Source organism: Triticum dicoccoides, chromosome 7B (assembly GCF_002162155.2).
Source record: "Triticum dicoccoides isolate Atlit2015 ecotype Zavitan chromosome 7B, WEW_v2.0, whole genome shotgun sequence".
Classification (NCBI taxonomy): Eukaryota; Viridiplantae; Streptophyta; class Magnoliopsida; order Poales; family Poaceae; genus Triticum; species Triticum dicoccoides.
The window spans coordinates 280,866,923-280,873,512 of record NC_041393.1 but is presented as its reverse complement, the minus strand read 5'-3'; positions in this window follow the sequence as shown (position 1 = coordinate 280,873,512).

Genomic DNA, 6,590 nt, shown 5'->3' with positions numbered 1-6,590 from the left:
TATCTCTTCTTCCCACATCATCACCTACCTCCAGAAAAAAATCACCATTGCTCTCTCTCTCTCTCTCATGTTCTTGCTCCCGAAACCGCGGATTTCGATCTCTTTGCTCGAAGATCCATTTCTGAAACTGTTTCGGGGAATTTTTGCTTGGTATGTGACTCCTCCATGTGTCCAATTAATTTTTGCTTTAGTGGTTTATATTTTGAATAATTAGCTACTCTTGGTGCTGCTGTAGATGAGCTTGGATGTTGAATTCTTAGAGTTCTAAGCAGTTTGAATGCTTGTTATGGCCTCTATACATCCCTATGAGTAGTTTCTTACAATCTTATGAAGTTTTGTTGAGAAAAATTTTGTGGACTAAAAATTTCAGAATTTTGTTCATAGGAAAAGGATGAGTATCTTTAGGAAGTTTGCTTCCAAGAAGAGCTCCAAGGGAGTTATTGGGGTTTCATCTGACAGTGATCTCCATATCCGGAGGTTGGCGGAGTTACGGTCGTGCAAATGGCCGCATAATCCGTTCATGGAAGGGGCCGGAATCCTTCAGGAGTTTGCACAATATGATTCTAATGCCGGCCTCACCGACTTCATCGTAGCTGAATGCGAACAGTATCATCTCCTCACAAATTCCTTTGTGCAAAATTTTCATTTCCATTCTAGGAATAATCCCCCTGAGATGTAGTTTAATTTATATGCTAAAACCCATCACATACCACTTACTAAATTTTGTGACATATGCATGCTTCCTTCTGATGGTAGATTTGTAGAGCCTAGGCCGTAGAGTTTGATGGTTTTTACCGTACTCTAACAGTGGGAGATGAGAGAGGGGTATTGGATGTCACCGCTACTAGCTTACATTTTCCTATTGTACATTATTTTGCTCTATCATTGCAAAGTCCTTACTTGCTAGAGAGAAGGTAGGTGCACTTAGTGCTCCAGACTTTGCTATTTTACGTCGTGCACTTTATGGCGACAACACTTATAGCTTGGGAGCTATTGTGGCACGCCACCTCCACCTTAACAAATTTAAAATACATGGTGGTATTTATGCTACTCGCTTAGTGAATCACTTTGACGTTCAGATACGCCATCATGATTATCCTTTGCCCAAGGTTTACCTAGATCGTGCGGCTATGGAACACCACCAGTTTATTACTGCAGACTACCCTGATATTCCTATCCCTTATAACTTAGTTTTCAGTCAGAGAACTTGTGATAATATTCCACTTCCTCCACCTGCTTTGTTTGATCATATTGCCAGGCACGGATATAGGATTATGCATGAGGACATTGTCTCCTACCGGAACAACTTGGCTGCGGCACAGGGGGAGCCTCAACAGTGGGATCCACAATTTCCCGCTCCTCAGCACTTCAACATAGGAGCCCATGGCTTCTACAACTGGTGATACCAAGTTAGGCCAAAAGCCTAAGCTTGGGGGAGTACGTATTTCACCGACATTACATTCATGTTTACACATTTCATTCCAATTGTCGGTGTTCACACTTTTTCATTATATTATCCATGTTATATTTATTTTCTCATTTTCTTCTTGTGTGTTTGAAAAACTTTGAGAAAATCCAACAACATATTTCTCGCTTCTTTATGATTTTTCCCTAGTTTAAACTGTTGTAGCACTAAAAAGAAAACCCAAAAAGATTTCTTTGTTCTTCTTTTACTTGTTGGGAGCTTTCCCGTGTGAACAATTTTTCTCATTTTTGATTTTCCCTTTTTATTTGCTTGTTTACGAAAAACCAAAAACTCCAAAAATATTTCAGTGTGTTTCTCTGAATTTTTTTCTTTTTATTGATTCATACCAAGGAGAAGACCACGATGAAAATGTTGAGTGGCTCTCATATGCATTATTGTTGATCTGACAAAGAGTCCATATTACCTTGTCTTCTCCTTTTGAATAAAATGTTTGCAGATTCCAGCTTAGTCCATGGCGCCACTATTATTATTTTCGAATTGTTCGTTCATGCAAGTGAAAGGCAATAATGACGATATTCGATGAACTGACCGTGGCAGAGAGAAATGGGTATGCACTTGACTTGTTCTGTTTTTGTAAATATGTTTAACCTAGTCCATGATTCATCCTATTATGATCAAACATGTTTGCAATGACAATTAGAGATTATAGTTTCTCATGCCATGCATAAGTAGCTAGGAGTGGATAATGATTCACCTTGAATGTCAACATTGCGTTAAAATGATTGTGATATAGTATGATGATATGGTATCCTCCTCTGAATGTTCGACTGGCTTGACTAGGCACATGTTCATGCATGTAGTTGAATCAAAACCAACATAGCCTCTATGATATTTATGTTCATGGTGTTCATATCCTACTCATGCTAGTATCCAATGTTACTTATGCATAATGCATGTTCATGACCGTTGTTGCTCTCTAGCTGGCCGCTTCGCATCCTATTTGCTAGCCTTCACTTGTACTAAGTGGGAATTCTGCTTGTGCATCAAAAACCTTAAACCCAAGTTATTCCAGATGAGTCCACCATACCTACCTATATGTGGTATTACCCTGTCGTCATAAGTAAATTTGCATGTGCCACCTCTAAAAACTTCAAATAAATATCCTTTTTGTGTGCCTGGATTGCTTATGGATCAATATGAGGTAGTTGGTATCTTCCATGCTAAGCGGGTTATTCTCAGGATGAGTGTTTATTCACTCACCATTGCATGACAAAGGGGCGATAATAAGGATTCCCAATCCCAATTGCAAAAAGAACTTATAAATAATCAAACAAAAATTCCTATGGTGCAATAACCTTTATTTTATCGCTTGGGGACCACTACTAATGTGTTTAGCATGGAAGATATTGATAAATGATGGTCGCAAAGTAAACAGGAAGGGTGCATGTCTCAAAATTTCATTTACCTCTATTTTAAAAACTTTAGCTCTGGCACCTCTGCAAATCACTGCTTCCCTCTGCGAAGGGACTATCTATTTACTTTTATGTTGTGTCACCACCTTCTCAAATAAGCGCCAGAACCTGAGAGCACTGCTCTCATGCTTATGCATTGTGTGTAGATGGTGTAGGATGCATCATGATTGGATCTTTTCTACGATGATTTACAATGTTTAGTCACTGCTTGAACTTTGGAGGTTCTCTGCATTTATGTTTTGCGGTCTAGAAAGGGCTAGCAAGATACCACTATTGTCATATTGTATCATGGTTGTTTTGACAACGTGTTGCTGTTTCAGATGTCTTATTATTGCTCGCTAGTTGATTATGTCATTGATATGAGTTAATATAATTTTTAAGAGTTATTGTTGATATGGTTAGTTATAATCTTTGCTGAAACCCTGGGTGCTGTTTAAGCTAATTTATGGAAACAAAAGCAAAAGAGTTCGTAAAAGTTTTTCTTTTTCACTTTCAGTTTATCAACTGATTTGCTTGAGGACAAGCAAAGGTTTAAGCTTGGGGGAGTTGATACAACTCCATTGTATCTACTTTTCCCAGCACTTTTCCTCTTGTTTTGGACTCTAATTTGCATGATTTGAACGAAACTAACCCGGATTAACGCTGTTTTCAGCAGAACTACCATGGTGTTGTTTTTGTGCACAAATAAAGGTTCTCGGAATGGGACGAAACTTTGCGAGGATTTTTTATACAATAAAAGATAATTTCTGGAGCCAAGAACCATCGGAGGGGGCACCTGGGTGGGCACAACCCACCAGGGTCCGCCACCCCCTCCAGGCGCACCCACGTGGGTTGTCCCCACCTGGTGGCCCCGCAGACCCTGAAACGACACTATAAAATCCTATTTTTCCAGAAAAAATCAGGGAGAAAGAATTATCGTATTTCACGAGACGGAGCCGCCGCCGTCTCCTGTTCTTCATCGGGAGGCTAGATCTAGAGTCCGTTTGGGGCTCCGGAGAGGGGTATCTTCGATCTTCATCATCACCAACCCTTCTCCATCGCCAATTCCATGGTGCTCCCCGCCAGGAGTGAGTAATTCCTTTGTAGGCTCGCTGGTCGGTGAGAATTTGGATGAGATTCATCATGTAATCGAGTTAGTTTTGTCAGGGCTTGATCCCTAGTATCCATTATGTTCTGAGATTGATGTTGCTATGACTTTGCCATGCTTAATGCTTGTCACTTTGGGCCCGGGTGCCATGATTTCAGATCTGAACAGTTTATGTTATCACCATTATATCCATGTTCTAGATCCGATATTGCAAGTTATAATCACCTACTACGTGTTATGATCCGGCAACCCTGGAGTGACAATAGTCGGGATCACTCCTAGTGATGACCGTAGTTTGAGGAGTTCATGTATTCACTATGTGATAATGCTTTGTTCCGGTTCTCTATTAAAAGGAGGCCTAATTAATATCCCTTAGTTTCCAATAGGACCCCTCTACCACGGGAGGGTAGGACAAAAGATGTCATGCAAGTTCTTTCCATAAGAACGTATGACTATTTATGAAATACATGCCTACATTATATTTATGAACTGGAGCTAGTGCCGTATCGGCCTAGGTTATGACTGTCTCATGATGAATATCATCCAACGAATCACCGATCCAATGCCTACGATTTTCCTACATATTGATCTTGCTAAGTTACTATTGCCATCGTTATTATTGTTACCGTTACCATTGCTATTGCTATTGCTAATACTATCAAAACTACCATACTACTTTGCTACTGATCACTTTGTTGCAAATAATTAATCTCGAGGTGTGGTTGTATCGACAACTCAGCTGCAAATGCTTGCAAGTATTCTTTGACTCCCCTTGTGTCGAATCTATAAATTTGGGTTGAAAACTCTACCCTCGAAAACTATTGCGATCCCTTGTACTTGTGGGTTATCAGTACCCTGACTGCTACTGCTGGTTACCCTGACCAGAGTATTGGTTATAACCACCCTGGTTGCCTTGTCCTTGATATCTAGAACTTGAGCCGCCACCGCCAAAGCCGGGCTCGTGTGAGCCAGATGCTGACCCACCAGGTGGGCTATTATTGTTACCATGATTCTGATGGAAGTTGGAATTCTTGTATTCTCGCATAATGAAACAATCCTGCCAAGTGCGAGCTGCTGGTTTATTAGCCATACTATGTTTTGGGCAAGGTTCGTTCATCATCGCCTCAAGATTAAACCTCGGCCCTCCAAAGGCCTTCTTACCATTGCCATTACGGCACTAGCTTTTATATCCAATGTTGGTGTTAGCTACGAGATCTGACCCGCGATCAGGTTGTCTGCGCTTACCACTGTTACCCTTGTTGTGACCATTATGCCCTGTCACGTTCTGTTGCGGACCCTTACCATTACCGCTCTTCTTTCCCTTGTTGGATGTTTCATCATCATATCCATGTTCTTTGATAGTGTCAGAGTCAGCATATTTGATGAGAGCCGCCATGAGCTCCCCCATGTCACGACAGTGAGGCTTAAGCTGCCCAAGCTTCTACTTGAGGGGGTAAAGAGACAATTCTTCTTCAGAATCAGAACAACAGATCTTGCCGCAATGCTATCCGGCGAACCCAATGGTGAGCCGACTCATCCTCCCGCTGCATGTAGTTGTCCAGGTCAATAATTGACAGAGGCTGTTTACATGTTCCCTTAAAGTTCTGAATGAAGCGTGTCTTCAACTCAACCCATGAATTGATGGAATTGGCGGGTAATCCTTTCAATCAGGTACGAGCCGGTCCATCCAACATCATGGGGAAGTGCTTGGCACATACAACATCATTAACATCCAACATCTCCATAGCTAGTTCATAACTTTCAATCCAAGCCTCAGGTGGAAGATCAGCTGTGTAGTTAGGCACCTTACGAGGACCCTTAAAATTCTTGGGTAAATGTTCATTGCGTAGAGCCAGCACTATACACGGGACACCAACTGTCCTAGAAGTCATCCGAGCTACAACTGTTGCCAAAGGGTGCACCGGAGACTGCTGATGACCCCCAATTGAGCCACCAATTCCTCCTCATGATGGGCTCTAGCCTAATCCACAAGGGCCTTAGCATTATTATCATCATCTGCCGGGTCATCATTACGAGGCGGGTTACGGCGCGACTCATTTCTGGAAACCGCCGGTAACTCAATGCGCCGGTGTTGGTGCAACAAACCCTGGGTTTGTTGTCCTGACTATGCACAAGCATGAAATCAAGATTGAAGCACCAACCCAAGACAAAGTACAAGAAGCCAAGAGATTCGAAGGACCAACAAGCGGATCGGAGGGACTAAGACCAAGCCAGAGAAGCAAGATATCATCAAGAGAAAGGCCTCCTTGCAACGCAGGCGATCCCGGCAAGGGGCGAGGCCACCCCCAGAAGAAGGCGACCAAGACCCCCCATCGGGGCTTGCCGGGACTTGCAGAGGCTAAATCATCTCACCAACCACTCCACCATGACTCACATTGTCGATCTGTCACATCCCTAGTTCTGATAATGCCAAGTTCTAGTATCTGGTGTTGCATCATGTTTAAATTCAAGGAATTTGAACTGAGGAAATTAGAAAGCCTCAAAACTTTTTAAAAGAAGGGCAAGAACCCTTTAAATTGCATTCAGTGATTCCAAAATTCCCTAAAAATCATTCTGGTAATTTTGGCAAGAGATATATACCAAA